Raw genomic sequence first — 20,377 nt, 5'->3', positions numbered from 1 at the left:
ACAATTTAATAGCGATTTATGTCCCAAACGCGAAACAAGACCTATTCATGGGGGATGTTACTTACTAATTACTTCAGTGAAAATGATAATGGGGAAACAGACTGGGGGGTGATACGAGACGCTGGGAAGGCAGTGATAGGGGGGAGTTCATATCACAAACAGCAGCACACATGCGGGAAAGAGGGCTCATACGGAAGAAATTGGATTCAGACATTTGGGAGGCAGAAACACAACATAAGGCCAGACAATGCTTGAAAACACTGAGTGCCCTCCATAAATTTAGAGCCTAATTAGAAGACCACACCGTAGACCGCACGGCACAGGCCTTGTTACACACCAAGCAGTCGTACTACGGGAATAGGTAAAGCCATCAGATTCCTTGCCGCCATATTGAGGAAACAAAGCCTCCGCAATCACATAGTGCGCCTTAAAAGCCAAAGTCGGGAAAGGTGTGTTTTGGAGAAGGATAAATTGGAGATAATGGAAAAGTATCACCTGGACCTCTTACAAAAGGAGGACCTCCCCCTACAATCTCAAATAAAATACATGATGAAACTCGCGCTCCCCCAGATCACAGTAGAAGATAACCTAATTCTGTGGGGCCCCATAACCGCACAAGAAGTAGGTGACGCCATTACACAGTTACCCCCAAACAAGACCCCAGGTCCGGATGGGCTGGGGAATGGCTATTATAAGACGTTCCGGAATCAGCTGCTAGGACCTCTGACCAGATTCTTTAATCACATTAGTGAGACTGGGGTAGTCACACCTGATATGGGGAGGTCGTGCACGATCTTAGTATTAAAACCAGGCAAGGACCCCACAGAGTGCTCCAATAACCGCCCGATAACCCTGCTAAATACCAATGCTAATCTCTATGCCAAAATCTTAGCAACGAGATTGATGAAAGTATTGCCCAAAATCATCCATGGAGATCAGGCGGGTTTTATAGTGGGTCACCACACCCAGGACAATGTCAGGCGTGCGGTAGACGTTAACGATTTAGGGAACAGAACGGGGCAAAGGTTTTTGATAGCGGCTCTAGATGCGCGTTGCGCCTTTGATAGCCTAGATTGGACATATCTGACATTGGTACTGAAGACATTTGGATGTAACCCCACCTTTAGTAGGATGGTCCTTGCAAATTTCCAACTCCCCTCCACAACTCTTAAACTCCATAAGGAAACCATTGCAAAAATTGAAATACGAAGGGGCACACGGCAGGGTTGCCCATTGTCACCTCTCATCTTTGCAATGGCAATGGAACCGATAGCGGAAATCATTAGGCAAGATCCAGAAGTGTCAGGGGTAACCGGGGGGGGAACATCACACAAAATAGCACTTAATGCTGGCAATATCATGCTGTTCCTCAGTGATAGCCGCAGATCACTCCCCAAGGCCCTAGAAGCATTGTCATGCCTTTGCAGGAGTCTCTGGCTTCACGATAAACTTATCTAAATCCAGTGACCTAAATATTTCAGAAGACAACGGGGTGGTAGAAAAGCTAAGAACCCTATTCCCCCTGGTCTGGGAACCCGACACAATAGAATACTTGGGTATTCAACTAACAACAACCTACAAGACCCTATATGGCGCAAACATAATCCCTCTATGGAAACAACTAAAGGAAGACTTACATAGCTGGGACACACAGGATCTATCATGGTTCATCCGCATCTCCGCTGTTAAGATGACACTGCTGCCCCGTCTCCTATATATGTTGAGCTCCCTCCCAGTAGAGATCCCCCCGGGATGTCCAGATCATTACAGAAGGAGATAGTTAACTTCATATGGCATGGGAAAAAACCTGGGTTGCAAAAAAACATTCTGACCAAACCACCCCTTCTGGGAGGGCTGGGGGTACCGGAGATCAGGAGATATATGCTAGCAGCCCAAGTGGCACCCATGTTGAAATGGATGGGAGGAAATAAGCTAAAGGGCTGGGCGGGCATCGAGCAGAGTGTAACTAATATCCCCTTGAGTACATTGCATGCACTACGTGCAAGAGCCAGAGAAGCAGAGGGGCACCTCCTAGAGGCCACCCACGTGGCATTGAGGGGCTGGGACAAGCTCTCAGAAGCCGACAGATTTCACCGGGCCTGGGCCCGTTCACCCCGATGGCACACAGCCAAGAGTTTTCTCCTGGGAAAGAAAATTCTGGGGCAATTGGGGACAGCCACAGACTCTCCACTTGAACTATTTGTACCGTGCAAGTAACACCCTCTCTTTTGAGGAATGCAAACAGACCTTCGGAGTGGGGGAGAAAGACCGCTACACATACATACGTATTAGACACTGGAAATCCCAGAAGGTGATTTAGCGAGTGGCTGCCAGAAGTCTGTTGGGGCTGGAGCTGACTCTGCTGGAGGGAGAAACAATGAGTGCTCTCTCCAAAATATACAGGCTATTAGATAACGCTCAAATGTGGCACCAGCTAGTATACAAGGCTAATTGGGAGAGGGACTTAGGCACGCTCATCACGGAGGAGGTATGGGGGAAAATATGGAGAAGGGTACAAAAGACATCCATAAGCACCACAGTTAAAGAAGCGGCCTATGAGCTATGTTACATGTGGTACTTGACTCCTCACAGGTTACATAAAATGAACTCTGCCTACCCCCCCACTTGTTGGAGACAGAGTGGAGCCAGATGAGACATATGCCATATGTTGTGGGAATGCCACAAAGCAAAGCTATACTGGAAGGAGGTCCTGGGGCACATAAAAGAAATCACAAGTGTAAGTGACTTCAATCCAGCATTCCAACTAAGTCAATGCCTAGTCTGGGATGCCCAATAGAAACCCTTATTTATATATTTTTATGTCAAAAGTTCTTTAAATCTGGATGATGAACCCTTATATAACGCCCCTCTCTTTGGATCTCCCCGACCTCACTGAGCCAAGAAGTAGGTTTGTTTTGCAAATTAAAAGGTTTATTTGAAGAATTGAACAATATGTATATCACATTTTTATTAATAGAATAATATCTGAATAGCACACTTATGAATATGAATGGTGATCAGCAATGTGTAAGATTACACATTGATCTCTTTAATCAGTTAGGAGTAGGAATAGGAGAATAATGTAGCAGAGAATACTTGAATAGGTTCAAGGAAATGCAAGATAGGAAAGAATACAGAAATAAAACTTGATATGATTTCAACAAAAGACAATATAATCACTTTTCCCCCTGTTACTACTCACTCCCCCCACTATGTAATATGAAGATATGGAAATGAGGGCACACAGGTTTCAGGAATACAATCAATAATGCAGTTCAATCCCAGTTCTCCCAACAAGCTTAGCGAGAAAAGGTATGCTTTTAAAACAGATCAATCACTTTTAAATGTGGTTTTGCAATGAATTGGAGAAATGCTAAAAATGACTTTAATTCACTAAAGGAGATTCAGGATAAGTGAGAGTTACTTTGGATTGGTTCAGGTCAACACTAGCAATGATGTATGAATGATTATCAAATCGAAAATGAAATTCAGCAGTTGAAAACAAGAAACAGCTATTTTGACATGTGTTGAAATTTAACCAAAATGCAATTCGTGGCAACTTTTCCGCGTGCGTGAAACGTGATTATGGAAAAACTATAAGGGTCTAGATTTGTTAGAAAGCTTAGGATATTAGCTTCAAAATTACAGTTACATTTCGGTTCTAGGACGTGTGGTTCAGTAGTTACAGAGGTTTTTGTGAAGGTAGATTTTTCAGAAAGAATGTCAAGATTTCAAAATGAAAGATGCACTTTAAAGATTTACCAACAAGGATAGGCTTATACTAAGGAGCTATCAAGAAGCAAGACACTCAACAGGCAGCCACCAGAACAGCGGCGCCTCCACTCTGACCTCTGTCCGCCAAAACACTTGTCCCTCTTCAGAAAAATATCAGCGCATAGATTGATGCTACAATTATCAAGGATTATGTGGAGGAGAGAAGAATTTAGGATAGACAACAGAGATTCAATAATGCAGTTATGGATAGGTTAGAGTGGTTGGAGTAGGTTACTTTAAATTAAGAGATGACTATGGACAGTTCTAGACTAGATACTCACTCCTATGGCTTTGGAATGGAGTGGACCCCGTCAAAGATCTGGACAAGGGTTTGGCTGGGGTTCTCTCGCCACCGGACAGGTCTCAGCACTGGGTTCTGCTCTCAGCAAGGCACTGCGGTCTGCGCGACCTCTTGGACTGGATCTGACGTGTTCTGGATACAGCTCTGCTCTCTGGGTCTGGATAGGGGTTCTAGCATAGGGTTCTTAGCTAGAATAGCAAAACAGCTCAGCCAGGCTGTTGCCCTTTGGAAGTTTAGGGGTTAGAATCAGATTGCAAAAGATTCTGAAGGCCTGGTTCTGGATCTATGTCTGGATCTTCCTACAGGGTGCTTCGCCAAGAAATCAGTTGAGAAGTGGAAAGTGTGTGTCCTGCCTGTCCTCAGCAGTCCCTATTTATATATTTCCAAAGTGGGTGGGGAGGATGATTCTCTATGCCCAACCCTCTATGGATTTGATAGGACAGAGCATTCCCTGTCCCCTGACTGTAGAAAGGAGCAGCGCGTCATCCTGTGTCATGTTTATGGCTGAGGGCAAAACCCCTCCCCTTTGCCTCTGCACAGTATATCTTATTTTGCATAAAAAAGATATTTACAATATGCAAAACTTGTTAATGATTATCAGGACTGGCAATATTGGCTACGGGTTTTGCTAGGAGATCGGCTATATCTTCTTCTTCACTCAATTTGTAACCCTCCCCTGTCTCTTCCTCCTCACCTGAATAGTCCAGTTTCTTCCGGCGGTAAGTCCTGTGTACGGCTTCTTCTTTTTTTGAAGATATGGTCTACCTCGGAAAGAAGCCACCGTGACTCTCAGACAAAGAAACCCCACGGTGACTCCCCTCCGCGACAGCCAGAGGGGAAAAAGCCACTGGAACGGCAAAAAACCCCTGGATCCAATATAGACGTGAAGATTGTGGGAGTAGTCAGCACAATCGTAGGTTGAATGATCCTTCGCCGAAAACCCAGATGATGGTAAGGTTGGCGATTCCGCGAATCGAGGGAATAGGAGATGGCAGTATGCAGGTAGGTACCCTTCAGGGTGGAGGACAAGAGCGAACGGAGAAATCCGAGGGCAGTGTCTCTTAGAGCGAAGAAATTCTCAGCAGAGATTCAACACGGGAACAGAAACACAGGAGAAAGCAAACAGGATACAGAGAAAGGGGGGGGGCCGTAAGGAACGGGAGGTGGAGAAACAACAGGAAGATAGCAAGTAGACTATCCGAAGGGAAAAACTAGCGCAAGCAACAGGGCGACAAATAAACACAGTTGCAACGCGCCGAACCGCCGGCAGCCGAGTGAGATATATACAAACGGCGGCAGCCATCTTGAAAACAACTAGACCGTGTCTGATAGACGAGGAGGAACGTAATGGAACATTTTAATGGCGTCCTCGCGTCCACCTTCGCCACAAACGCCAGTCGCTGGCGGCCGTGACAGTATGCCCCCTCCGAAGGCTTCTCCCACCCGGCCTTTCTGGATGTAGCCGGTGGAACTTGTGTTACAGTTGAGGAGAGTGAATATGGAACTGTGGTTCCCAGGTGTCTTCTGAGGAGGGATATCCTTTCCAATGAACGAGATACTCAAGACGTCCCCGATGATAACGGGAGTCCCGTATCCGAGAAACTTCATATTCCTCGGAAGCTGGAACTGGCAAAGTACACAGCTGGGGGGATGCTTGTTTCCGGGTATCTGGTACAAAGGGGCGTAAGAGGGATGAGTGAAACACGGGATGAATCCGCCTGAGTCCCTTTGGCAACTTGAGGCGGAAGGCCACAGGATTAACCTTTGAAGTTATCTCAAAGGGTCCGATGTAGCGGGGTGACAGCTTAGAAGGCCGAACCCATCGAGGTAGGAACTTGGTGGACAGCATGACCTTGGAACCTCTGTCCCAGGCAGGAACTTGACTTCGGTGTTTGTCCGTTTGCTCTTTGTAATGACTGCTAGCCTTAGAGAGGCTCTGACTGGCTGTGTTATGGGCCTCCTTGATCTGCGCAAGGGTATTCTCCAAAGTAGGAACGTTAGTTTCCTCCCAGAAACACGGAACTATGGACTGCGGGTTGTATCCGTAGGTACAAAAAAATGGGCTAGTTCCTGTAGCCGTGTGGACAGCGTTATTGTATGCAAACTCTGCTGTGGGAAGCAGGTCCACCCACTTGTCTTGCTGTTTGTTTATGAAACACCTTAAGTATTGCTCTAAGGTACCGTTTAACCTCTCGGTTTGTCCATTTGTTTGGGGATGAAACCCCGACGAAAGAGCTCTCTCCACGCCCAATGAATTGCACAGTGCTGCCCAGAATCTGGAGGTATACTGGCTGCCCCTGTCTGATATTATCTTTTGAGGAAGCCCATGTAACCTAAAAATGTCCTTTAGGAATACGTCAGCCATGACCGAGGCGGATGGGATCTTTGTCAATGGAGAAAAATGTGCAAGTTTCGAGAAAGCGTCTACGGTTACCATAATGCAGGTACAGCCTCGGGATACCGGCAACTCCACAATAAAATCCGTAGAAATGCATTTCCAGGGGCCAGGTGGAACCGGCTCCTGTTGTAACAGCCCCATAGGTTTCGAGGTGGAATATTTGCTTTGTAAGCATACCATACAGGATTTAACATAGACTTGCGTGTCAGCCTTCATGTTCGGCCAGATGAAAGCCCTTTGGAGAAGTTCCAGAGTACCTCGTACTCCTCGGTGACCAGCGGTCTTGGAATCGTGGCACCACTGAGTGACTCGACTTCTGAGATTACTGGAAGGAATAAACAGTCTTCCGTGGATAAAGTGCAACCCGTCCTTAGTGGTGACCGGTTGATTTCCCATAGTGAGAGCAGGTTCTTGGAGGCAGGCTCCTCGTACCTCATCCAAGAAGTTAGACACTGTAGATATGATCCGGGTACGAGGAAACATAAACTCCTTTCTGTAAGGGAAGATAACATCGTCTCTACGGGAGAGAGCATCAGCAACTAGGTTTTGAGAGCCAGGGATGAATGTGATGACAAAATCAAACTGGGCGAAAAAATGAGCCCATCTGGCCTGGCGGGTGTTATAACACTCTTGCTGCTTGAGTATTTGCAGATTTTTATGGTCTGTTCGTATCTGGAACGGGTGTAGGCTCCCTTGGAGCAAATGCCTCCATTCCACACAAGCCAATTTCATAGCAAGTAATTCCTTCTCTATGACTGAGTAGTTTCGTTGACTAGGATTTAGAGTTTTTGAGAAATATGCCACCGGATGCTCTAGGTCCTTGACTTTCTGAAGAAGAACAGCACCTACGGCTGCTGCAGAAGCGTCAGTTTCCAGGATAAAAGGTAGTAGCTGATCTGGTTGTTTCAAGATAGGAGCTGCACAGAACTTGTGCTTTAAGCTGAGGAAGCTTTCTTCAGCCTCACTAGACCAGATGAAAGGGCCTGTGGATTTCTTGAGAAGGGATGTAATAGGAAGAGTGAGTAAGGAAAAACTTGGAATGAACTTCCTATAGAAATTTGCCAGCCCTAGGAAACGTTGAATGTCCTTAACCGAAGAAGGCGATGGCCATGACAAGATTGCATCCACCTTCCTGGGGTCCATAGTAACCCCCTTGTCGGATAGGATAAATCCCAAGTAAGACAATGAGGATTGAGCAAATGCACATTTCTCAGGTTTTACCAGAAGACTGTGATGTTGTAGTCTGCGCAGAACCTCTTTGACATGACGGGTATGTTCCTCCTGGCTCCGTGAGAAGACCAAAATGTCATCCAGGTAAACCACTGTGTTAAGGTTAAGAAGGTCGGAAAACAATCGGTCCATGAATCTCTGGAAAATAGATGGTGCATTTACTAGGCCAAACGGCATGACTTGGTATTCAAACAACCCATAGGGGGTGCGAAACGCCGTCTTCCACTCATCTCCTGTTCTTATGCGGAGTAGATGATACGCATTCCGTAGATCAAGTTTAGTAAACACAACAGAGCCTTGGACAGCCTCTAGGATCTCTGATATAATGGGCATAGGGTATCGATCTTTTATGGTCACTCTGTTTAACCCCCGATAGTCGATACAGGGCCGCAGCTCCTTGGTATCCCGTTTGGGTATGAAAAACAGAGAGGCCCCAGCGGGGGATTTGGAAGGTCTTATGAGTCCGTTGGCTAAATTATCATCAAGGTAGCATCGGAGTACAGCCTTCTCCGATACTGAGAGGGAATACATCTTCCCAAAAGGGACCAACGCTTTTGGCACAAGGTCGATACCACAATCCTCTGGGCGATGTGGAGGGAGTCTAATGGGGGTCTGCTCCTGAAAGACTTCGTTGTATTCTGAAAGACATTTTGGGATGCAATGGATTGTACTGCCTTCAACAGCAGACATGGTCTTCACAGTTGTGAATGTTGGTTCTGGAAGGCATTCTCTTAGGCAAAAGGCGGAATGGAAACTTAGTAGGTTCTTAGACCAATCCACCGTTGGGTTGTGTTTCCTGAGCCAGCCTATACCTAAGATGACAGGGAAATGGGCCACCCGAATAATATCAAACTTTATGATTTCAGAATGCTGGTGTATGGACACCTGAATCTCCTCAGTGGTGTGAGTAATGAGTCCTGAACATAGGGGTGTACCATCCACTCCTTCAACCTTTTGGTCCTCCTTTTTCTCAATTCTTAGCAGACCCATCTTATCAGCCCAAAAAGTGTCAAGGAAGTTTCCAGCCGCACCACAATCGAGTAGAGCCTGCGTCTCTACCTCTCTATTCCGGAAGCGGAGTTTGATGGCTATCACCATGAGACGCACATCTTCGCTCAACTGAGAAGAGGCCACAGAAAGTGTAGTGTAGGAACAAGGTGTAGCCCCTCGATAGTCCGTTCCACTGACTATCGAGGGCGGTCGTTTCCCGATCTCCTTGGGGGCACATCGGGACAGTCCCTCAACAAATGGTTGGCTCCCTCACAATATAAACAAAGGTTCTCTTCACGTCTCCTCTTCTTTTCTTCGGCAGTCAACGGAGCTCTGGTGCTTCCGATCTGCATGGGTTCCTCTCTGGCGTGGCGCGATACAGGTGAGGAGGAGGCGGGGGGTGTATCCAAGAAAGATTGTGGACCTCGGACCTTCTTCCTTTCGTTTCTTCGTTCCAACAGGCGAAAATCGATTCTTAGAACTGCAGTTTGAAGATCCAGAAAGGTGTCGGGGCGCGGGATCCGGGCAAGCTCATCCTTGAGCTCTTCTCGCAAGCCCCGGCGGAATATGGCATACTGGGCCTGCTCTTGCCAACCTGCCTCTGCAGCAAGTTTCTTGAAAGTGGATATATAGGATAGTAAGTCGGTACTCCCTTGACGTATATCCAACAGGTCTTCGCTAGCCACGTGTGAGCATTCGGTTCGCAAAAAGGTGTGTCGCAGCAGTTCTTTAAAGGCCGCATAGTCCTGCAACACTGGGTCTGATAGGGATACCAATGGAGTAGCCCATGCCAAGGCGTTTCCCGTCATGTGCGTGATCATGAAACCCACCTTGGAATGATCTGTGGAAAAGGCATTTCTGCGGAAGGTGAAGTGAATATTACAGGCCTCCAGGAATTCCTTAACCTTTCTTTCCGAGCCGTCGAATTTACCTGACACCAGGGGTAGTGGGGGTAAATCAGTTGTCTGTTGTTCTCTTGCAGCTACTCTTTGTTGGAGCGCCACGTTGTCAGCCTTTAGTGTTTGGACCTCTACGTTGAGGGTTTGGACAGCTGTCACCAGCTCTTGCAGTTGTTGTGGCGTAGCCATGTTCTCTGTCTGGCGTTGCAAACTATCAGGACTGGCAATATTGGCTACGGGTTTTGCTAGGAGATCGGCTATATCTTCGTCTTCACTCAATTTGTAACCCTCCCCTGTCTCTTCCTCCTCACCTGAATAGTCCAGTTTCTTCCGGCGGGTAAGTCCTGTGTACGGCTTCTTCTTTTTTTGAAGATATGGTCTACCTCGGAAAGAAGCCACCGTGACTCTCAGACAAAGAAACCCCACGGTGACTCCCCTCCGCGACAGCTAGAGGGGAAAAAGCCACTGGAACGGCAAAAAACCCCTGGATCCAATATAGACGTGAAGATTGTGGGAGTAGTCAGCACAATCGTAGGTTGAATGATCCTTCGCCGAAAACCCAGATGATGGTAAGGTTGGCGATTCCGCGAATCGAGGGAATAGGAGATGGCAGTATGCAGGTAGGTACCCTTCAGGGTGGAGGACAAGAGCGAACGGAGAAATCCGAGGGCAGTGTCTCTTAGAGCGAAGAAATTCTCAGCAGAGATTCAACACGGGAACAGAAACACAGGAGAAAGCAAACAGGATACAGAGAAAGGGGGGCCCGTAAGGAACGGGAGGTGGAGAAACAACAGGAAGATAGCAAGTAGACTATCCGAAGGGAAAAACTAGCGCAAGCAACAGGGCGACAAATAAACACAGTTGCAACGCGCCGAACTGCCGGCAGCCGAGTGAGATATATACAAACGGCGGCAGCCATCTTGAAAACAACTAGACCGCGTCTGATAGACGAGGAGGAACGTAATGGAACATTTTAATGGCGTCCTCGCGTCCACCTTCGCCACAAACGCCAGTCGCTGGCGGCCGTGACAATGATACATAAATTACATGACAGATTGCCTAAGGTACATTTCTGTTCAACTCTCATCTTCCTAAGAGCTTTGGTTCAGAAATGACAACTTTTTTGCGCTTTTGGTGGGTTTCTCAATATTAATTCTGCACCAATTCGTATACCCGCATGCATATCCCATCTGAGCACATTTCTGTAATTTCTCATGTTCCTAGCATAAACACAGTAGCTACAATAATAAAAACTTTCGGGGTTCAGTCTCAGAACATCGCACGGATTCCAGTTTAGTCTTAAACTGTGAGCAAATTTTTCATTTTAACAATCTCAAAGTTTCACATTTTTGTCATTTCAGTGCAATTTGTTATAAGCATTTTTCTAAAACATATATTTAATTCAATGTCAAATCCACATTTCAGTCTGGTTCGCCTCCAGAGCTGGGCTGACTCAGAGGGTCAGATGTCCTTCTTCCTGCCTGCAGTTTGTTGTCAGTCACACCCGAATTAGCATTTCTATTCAGCCCAAAGACTCCATTGTCTTCACTCAGAGCAACAGGCCAGGGTGCCTCTCCTAGTTATTTTTAACAACAGCCTGTCAATCTCTTAGCCAAGGGCAGGGGGAAGTTTCCTTTGTTCAGGGAGAGGTGTGGAATTTGTTTGAAGCACAGTATGAGAAACTTTAACTCCTAAACCCAATGTCTAAAAAGTGTCTTATCCTAAAATATAACTCACATTATTAACAAATACATCAAACAATTTCTTACTTCAAGCCTATTCAGAATATAGTTTTGAATTGTCTCCACCTCTTAGGCTTCTGATAGCAAGTCTTTCTTTGGCATAGTTTGGGTTCAATGTACAACTTTACACAAAATGGTTTTAAATCGCTGGCTTCTGATAGAGGTGAGTAACGGTATTACACCCATTTTTGACAGCTTTCTTCCAGCAAGCAATCCTCAAAAGTGGACTTCGTTCAGATAACACATACTTCTGTGGACCTTATATTTATGTAGATTCTTGAAGTGGGATGATGTTGACCACCCAACAAGGAGGTTGGATCTTTCTGGGTAGTTTGTGAGCCATGATTTTTGCAAATTTGACACCAAATAAAAATGGATTTTTGAAACAACTCTGTTTCTTTTGCAATGATTTTGCTCTGTGGGCAGCCAAATCATGGGTTTTGGCAGTGGTCTCCTGTGTTTCCACTGACATAGGCAAAAGTAGATGGTCGCTTATTTTTCAGATTTTCACTGCGTACTTTCTGGTGATTTCTAGCGAGCAGCATGCTTTCCAGTGGCCATTTTGATGTTTCTGCTGCCAGCAATGCACAGTAATGTTGTAGGGCCAGACCAGTGGGTTGAGACATCCCACACGAGGAGACAGATCCCATTCGAACCGAAATTGATATTACTGGGTTCGGTGGTGGACGGTGTATATGCAGCGTCAAGGAATACAGCGGCTCTCATCACCCAATTATTAATGGCGGCAAGAATTATCATGGGCCAAGGTTTGAGAAATGTGGAAGGCCCCATAACTGCATGCTGGTGAGTCACAATATGGAATATACTGGCCATGGAGAAAGTGGGTGCGCTAAAGGAAGCGAAATACTTGACATTTCTGGCCACATGGGTCCCTTTCTTAGAGTTTGTCAAGGACAGGGAAGCGCAAAACTTCAGACCACGGTTATTGAAGGCACTCCTGAGCTAGAACCTTAAGGGGAGGCTGTCGGACAATGGGAGGACACCGGGAAACATGTAGCCCGAAGGAGCAATACCTCACAATCACCACAAGAGCAGACTATGCAGAACTGGACCATATTGTTTGGGATTGCGGGGGAGGGAAGTGGGAGGAGGGAAGTATAAAGTTGGGGAAAGTTCAGAACTTATCTTTTGTGCACACAACTTAATAACATAGCTGCGGTTCATGGAGCCAATAGCCTGTGCTTTAGCCCGCAAGTCAAGGAGGCTTGTGATGCTGTCACTGCCATGAAGCTAATGTGTAGTAATGTAACAACCCCTTGAAAATGAAAATAAAGTTTTGAGAAAAAAAGAATTTTCCCTCAATCGCACCCTCTGTTATTAGAACATTTCACATGTCAGGTTCCCTGTTCTAAGAGAATTTCATACATCATGTCCTTGGTTATAAGAGCAACACTTTATCAGATACGAAGTTTAAAAGGCGTTCCTTACAGAGGGTGGAGGTGGCTGCAAAATAGCCTGAACATGTCTGCCAATAGCTCCGAAGCAGGGATTCACCAGAGGGTTCAAGACTGAGGGTAGCCAGGAGTTATTTAGCTCCTGCATAGGGCCTAAAAGAGCCTGGACAGCTTGCCATTTTGGCTCCTCTGATCAACTGATGCTGAACAAACAAACCTATGCAAATTTAACTCTGCTTCATTTATAGATTGTCCCAAATGCATGTCCAAACACATCTAAACACATCAAAACAACAATGAAATCATAAGGGGTTATACATAACGGAAATAAAGATATCTTTACGTCTTTCATCGAAGTTACATTTTGTTGAAGTAAAATTTGCGGAACTCTTATGCACTAGATCCTCATTCCCTATTGGTCGCTCTTTGTCACTGGTTAATGCTGGATACCCAGGAGCTGCTTTTAGATCTTGCTTATCCAATCTTAATCCCTGCACCGGGTGCCAAAGGGCAAAGGCTTTTTCAGAATATACCCACTGCTGTCAAGCGCGAGGATAATGCATTCCACAGATTTATTTGAAGATGTTCAGGTATGCCTTCAGCGAGGCTATGGGAAGCAAATATACTTAGCGATTGAGAGAAATCAATTCTACACCAGACTACAATCCTCAACCGAAGCCATTGCGGATTTTGTTTCAACGCTTACAGAACTTTCTAGCAGGTGTGCGTTTTGTGACATGACTGATCAACTCATCTGGGATCGGTTGGTTCTACATAGCTGCAATCCTAAGGTACAGGAAGAATTGCAGATGCATAAGGATCCTTGTAAAGACTGGAGGCACAGAACACCCCAGCAAGACTCTCAATATGGTATAACCTTGCGAGCAGCTAGGCCTAAGCTTTCAGGAGGTGATGCAGGCAGGTTCTTAAGTACAGTGTTTTCCCCAAAGCCCCCACAAAGCAATGTACACACACTATGTTAGGTAACAACACAACTTCTTTATATAAACTAAGGTTTTTTAGCTTTACCCAATATACATTTAAATAATAACACTTATTCAAAGAATGGCAAATATATACATTCTGTGTGGTATCACACATTCTTAAATCCAGTAATAGATGCACTAACTGCAGGCAGTTTTATATAGGCAGGTGGGTCTTAGGTTAGGTGTAACAGCATGGAATAGGAAAGAAAGGCAGGTTAGGTATGAACAATGGCAGATTCCATTGATCCAGCAATCAATTGATTCCTATGGCAGGGCCTGGGTGTCCCTACAATGGAGGATACTCAGAGCCACAGCCAAGTCAGCATGTAGCTGCCACCAGTCCACACCCTGCGCTTTGGGCAACACACAGGCACCCAAGAACACTCATAAGGTGTACAAGGGTGTAGCCCCACCAATGGGTGCCATTAGGGTATCCATGGATGTCGTGCACTAAAAGGTAAAATGAAGAGCTGTACTGCCAGAGGTCCGGGTTGGAACCCAGTGGCAGAAAACCTAAGGAAAACACATAGAGAAAATTGGTGGGACAAGGACTAGGAGGCCCTGTCCTTCCATAAGGCATTTCCAGCATCACAATCCTTCTTTAGAGGAAGCACTGATTACTATCAGGACGATCGGACTTCTCAAACACTGCATGAAGGAGGCTGCAAAGCCAGAAGAGAAGAGTGAAGTGTGCACAGTGAATCATTGCGTCCCCCACTGAAGAATATGCTCGAGATCCAAATCACATCATATTTGAAGCATGCTTTGTCAAAGAAGAAAAACCATTGGGCCGTTTTACGGGTTTGGCAGTAAATCGCCTGTAAATCCACCAATGTTCGGGCAAACTAGTTTACTATTACCATCACTCAGTCTTGTGGCATTACCACAGGATTATGAGTGTTGGTAGGATGCTGTACGTTCCCATATTTGGAGTCCATAGGAAGCCATGGGGTGTTTTGCTAGACTTTGTAAGTGATTTCAATCCGGCACTTCACCTAAGTCAATGACTATCGTGTAATGCACCACTGAAATCCTTATTTATTTGTGTCTAAAAGTTATTTTATTCTGAACGATGTACCACTCATATCAGGCCCCCCTCCTGCAACCCCCCCGGTCACACTGAACCAGGAATCAGTCTGGTTTGCAAAGTTAAAATATGTATTTATGTATTTACAAATGAATCACACTATGTTTAATGGAGATACCATAATCACCAATGGGGTGATGTAACAATAAGCAATCTCTTTAATCACAAGGAGTAATAGTGAGCAAAACAATTCACCACAGAAATAATACTTTTGTGTATGTGTTCAGATCAAATAGCAGTGAGGTGCTATTTCCCCCTGCACACCCCTCAACCCCCCCAATAGACAATGTAAAGAGATAGGAGGAGAGAACAGGTTTCAGGAATGGCAGAATTCAAACAAAATACAATCCCACTTTCCCCCCAGCAACACAAGAGAAAAACAGAATTGATTGGCAATCAGTCACAATGGTTTTAAAACTATCTTGAGAATGGATTGGGTAAAACACTAAATATGGTTTAAATTGCTAAAATTGTTTCAAATCTTATGGGAGCCGCTTTAGATAGTTACAGACAAACACTAGCAATGATTTGATACTAAGCAATAATGGGAAATCTTAAAACTGAGTTCGGAAGCAATCAAAAGCAGTTTTACACGTGTCAAGAATTCCCTAAACGAAAATTTGCAGCAAACTTTTCAGTGCGCGATAATTGTGATTACGGGACAACTATATGGATTTGAAAGCAAATTAAAGCTGTGGGTGTTAGCTACAATCAGACGTTGAAATTTAGTTTCTAGCATGAAAACTGAGGAAGTTAGGGACGTTTTAGTGGAGGTCACTTTTCTGAGACAGGCACAAGAATGGGAAACAGGCATGCAGTTTTAAAATGACAAAAAGGATTTCTGACACTAGGTTAAAGACTACCAAAAAGGATAATGCCACACAGGAAGGCCGCTCATAACAGTTCAGGTGTGATACTCTACTTTCTGTTTGGTTTGGAAATTACTTTTTTGATTAATCAATAGGAAGTTAGGGTTTAGGAATACATATGAGAGAAGAGTCCACGCAAAAATAGTTATAACAATATTTTCTCGGAAAGAAAGAGAGGATGGGTTTAAGATAGAGATTAACTAAGCAAGGTGCATATGCTAGTGACATAGTTCTATCTATAGATACGCACTATATGGGTTTCAAATGGAACCGTCAGGATTTCTGGTCAGGGATTCTGGTCAGGGATTGGCAGCGTCAAGGCGCTCTGGACACCGCACGGCTCAACTGGACTGGATCTGATCTGCAATGTCTCTGGTCATAGCACGGCACAACTGGATTGGATCTTTTGGTTCTGGTAATAATTCTTTTAGCAGGCAAGCAATACAGCACAGCCCGGCTGTCTATTTCCCCTTAGGTTTCTGGGTTTCTGGAATTTTAAGGCCTAGCTGAGAATGGTTCAGCTATTTGATGGGCCTTTCTGCTTTCCAAGTTTCTGGAGTCTGGAGCAAAGAAGATGGATGGTTCTGCTTCAGGGTGCTCCTCCAGCAATCGGTTAGTGGTTGAATCTGTGTGTGTCCCTGAGTGCTGAGCTGTCTATTTATGCTTATGATAAAGGGGTGTGTGTTTTGGTTTATCCTAAGCGCACTCCCTTTCCAGGGATTGATCAAGGTCTCCTCTCTGCCTTGATAGGAGGAGAAAAACAGTGAGTCACCATGATGATGTGGGTTTATGAGGCCTAAAGTCCACCCCAGCATCTTTAACACAAAATCTACTTTTGGTACAATGCATATTTCCATGTGTGCAATCTTTTTAACAATAACATATATAGATTACATATTTCGTGTAGCAGATACTCCTCCAAACCCCGTTGCTGTAAGATCTTGTGTCTGCTTTTTACAGAATTTTGCCCTTTTTGTCCGGAACACAATGTCCAATTTCAGAGCAAATTTCTACAAATGTACGCAGTGAGCATGGGCATAAATGTATGAAGTTTCATGTTTCTATCAAAAATGCATTTTGAGTAATATCACTTTTTCCGCCGTTTCTCCCTAGAACATGTCACAGAGTTCCGGCACCTTTAAAAATGTGCAGTCAATATTTACATTAATAATGCTGTTATTTTTGTGTTTTTAACAATTTTACACAGTAAGTTAGCCTTCTTTTTAAAATGTGTCTTTGGTCCTGGTTAAGCAACAACTGGTTGTTTGTCTCAATCTCCTTCTAATCCCTGCAGCTCAGAAGCAGTCTCCTCCCAGTTCCTCCTGGGTCCAGGCCATTTTATGACCCTTCACACTTAGCCTTCCTTTGACTAGAGGAAGTCCATTGTCTTCTTCCCCACTGCAGCCCACATTCTTCCCCCACCCTATAATCATCACTTAGGTGCGATATCCTGGTTTAGAGTAGCTGCAAGGGAGAGGCCTGGCCTCTGTGGGGGAAGCTGTTATACTGGTTTGGTTGCTTGTAGTCAGGCTTAAATTCAAATGTTAATTCTGTTGCATTTTTTTCTTGGTTTAAAATAAACTTGTGATTTTCAAACTAGCAGCTACTTATTCCAGATTCTACACCATGGCCTCAAAGAATTACAACATATATTACTCACAAGAACGGGCCACTTAGATTTCAACCATTTGATTTCTGTTGTACAAGTTTAAATTCTATCATTCAGGCTTCTGACAGCTGTCATTCAGGCGGCTGAGGGTACTGTGCCCAGAGTTTGACAGATTCCACAGGCAGACAACTTTTGCTGTGGATGTTTTTATGACAAATTCAGCTTTTCAGGACATTGTAAGTTCCCAATGATTTCTTGAACTAAATGAATTGTAACACCCAGCAAGAATATTGGCTGTTTGAGGGTGTTTTATACCGGCATTCTGCAGTTTCAGCAACCAAGAAAAAGGATTTAAAAGCAAGATTTTGGATTTCATTCAGCAAAGAACTGTTTTCCCACTGTGCTCCATTTTTATGTGTTATAGAAAGACCAGTGACATGTTTCAGGAGTGATATCTCTGTTCCACTACTGACAACATGAATGGTAGATTTGGCAGCCATCTTTTCGTGTTGCAAAGTGCGATTTTCAAAGGTTTTGTGCGTACAAGGGTTTTGCAGCCATTTTGATATTTCTGGCACCATCAGAGCACAGGGATGCTGCATGGCAGAGCAAAAGTGGGTCAAGACATCCCATAACTTAACACGCATGTAATAACACACTGTAAATCCACCCATTTCGGAGGTAAATTGAAGAATTTCCCTCCAGATATTTGCTAGAGGTTTCTCCTCCTCTTGGACTGCAAACTCTGAATTCAGAGATGCAGTGGTGAGGAATACGTCCATCCGCACAGTGGGTGTGCACTAGCCTGTTTTTTTAAATGCTTAATGAAACTGAATAATGGTAGATCAACCTCCAGAAAATACGCTCACTACGCGACATACACATAGACCTGTGTACTTTGTTTGGACACAGCATACAGGTGCAGTCCCACCTGTCAAATATTTGTTGGGATATGGCAGGAGGAGTAAATGAAGCATCTCTAGAAGGGGAGGACCAAACCTTTCCCCTGACATGGCCAGGCTGATTAACTTGTGATCAAAGGCTCCATGGATCCACCATGTCATTTTGTTTGGGCCCTGCAGGTGGTGGCAGTGATTTGCATAGCATTCATAGGGTAATTCATAGCCACATGGTGTCTGGATGCAGAGGCTAACAAAGGTGAAAGGAAACCCCAGCAAACTTTCATATGCACTTAGTCAACCTGAAGCCAGCTCCCGCCCTCAGTATCGATTGACAGTGAACTGTCATGTCTGGGAAAGTGAGTTTACAGTAGATCACCACACTGTGGGACCTCATTCATGAGGTACAAGTATGTGGTTTGCAGGAGCCAGAAAGTCTGGTCTCGTTGCAACTTCAATGGAGACCTTCCACTTTAATCAGGAACCAGAGAGACCTCAATTAACTAGTCAGACCCTTTGATCCACAACAGACAGGAAGATGATTTGGACTTACATCTTTTCACCCCTTTACCTTTCTGTTGCAAAGCACTCTAGTTACGGCATCACACATACAGGAGATTGTTGGTGGGGACTCAGGATTGGGTCATTAATCCTTGTGGTCCATTTGAATTTAAAAGAGGGCCAGTCCCCTCTTTTGGCAGATCATCTTAAGGCTTCACCTGAAGCAGATAGAAGAGCTCATTATTGGACCCTGGCTGAAGGTACAGTCTGCCTTACATCTTCTTTCCGTGATGGAAGGCCAGGACCTTCTAGAGGGAAGCAAGAGATCACCACAAACATCTCCCAGGGAACAGAGGGAGATACTGAATCCAGAGGACCTTCCAGCAGCTACACAACCGGTAACCAGCCAGCACACAGCATGCCCTGCTAGGCTCTACAGCAAGCTTCCTAGGTAGGAAGTGCCAGAAGAGTCCCTGAACCCGAAACCAGTGACAAGGTAACTGCCTAGCACACACTTCTCAGCTATGGGCCGTCTACCTTAATGGATGACATGAGCCCAGTGAAGAAGCAAGGAGAAATGCCTAGACAAGCATCTACTGCCTTCCGCCGTATAGGACATATTTGAGCCAGTCGAACCCCTCAAGTAGCAATCGACTGCAACGCTGAATGTTGTTATGACTCAGTCGCATAAAGCCGTCCGAGATGTTTCAGAACTGCCGACCAGCACTGAGACAACGATTCCTGACCCTGAGTCGCTGTGTAGGACAGCCTGCAGCCATCCGGCCAGCTTCACTCGCCAAACTGTTTGCCGCCTGATAGCCACAGCGGTCTCCCATCTTAAACTCGGTCGCAGAAGCTGTAAAGCACCCTGAAACGGACTCGACTCTGTCAAGCACCAAGAACACCTACAATCACAAGGTACATTGTGGTTCTGTCCCCCTGGTCCTTCTCTGAATGCCCATAGAAACATTTTACAACTAATTGCTCTCTTTCTGCTTAAACCAAGTATCTTTGAAACTGCCTGTCCTCTGCATTCCTTTACAGGGTGGATGTATTTCATAATGTGCTAGAACTTTCTGTTGTGATGATAAGAAATTAGGTATTTGTATACAACCTTTACTGGACAGTCCCTTTTATCTTTGGGTTATAATTGTATTTTTGCTGTGTGTGGGGTGCATTAAAGGCCCCAAACAGAAGTCCCTTTCACATGAATGGCAGGCATTTAAATACTGCAACAAAAACGGCCTTTCTTTTGCTTTTGTTTTTCACGTAAAGTTAAAGAGCCATGTGGAAAGGGGCCTACCTGTCATTACTAATGGACAAGCAGCAGTTAATTTGCAAAGGAAGGAGCAATCAAAGATTCCTGTGACATGGGAAACAGGATTTTTAAACATTGAAAGCAAAAACGGCATGCACATGTGTGTGCAAATCGAAAAATGTGAAAAATATCACTGCTCAAAGAAAAATGTAAGGAAACAAAACAAGATGTGTGGGTTGATAAAAGCAATGCATATTATGTTTCACCCACAAAACTTCAATGACATTTGAAGAGACACTTAGGCTTCAGGAAAAACCTGTTTCTGGCTGAGGGCAAAACTTCACAAAGAAAAACTCCACTTCCAGCCTGGACGTCACATCTCCCATCTAATGACCCCACAATAAAATGTTTTGCTGCTA

The sequence above is a fragment of the Ambystoma mexicanum genome, chromosome 1p, assembly GCF_040938575.1.
Source record: "Ambystoma mexicanum isolate Mex_15411 chromosome 1p, UKY_AmexF1_1, whole genome shotgun sequence".
NCBI lineage: Eukaryota > Metazoa > Chordata > Amphibia > Caudata > Ambystomatidae > Ambystoma > Ambystoma mexicanum.
This window is presented reverse-complemented; position numbering follows the sequence as displayed.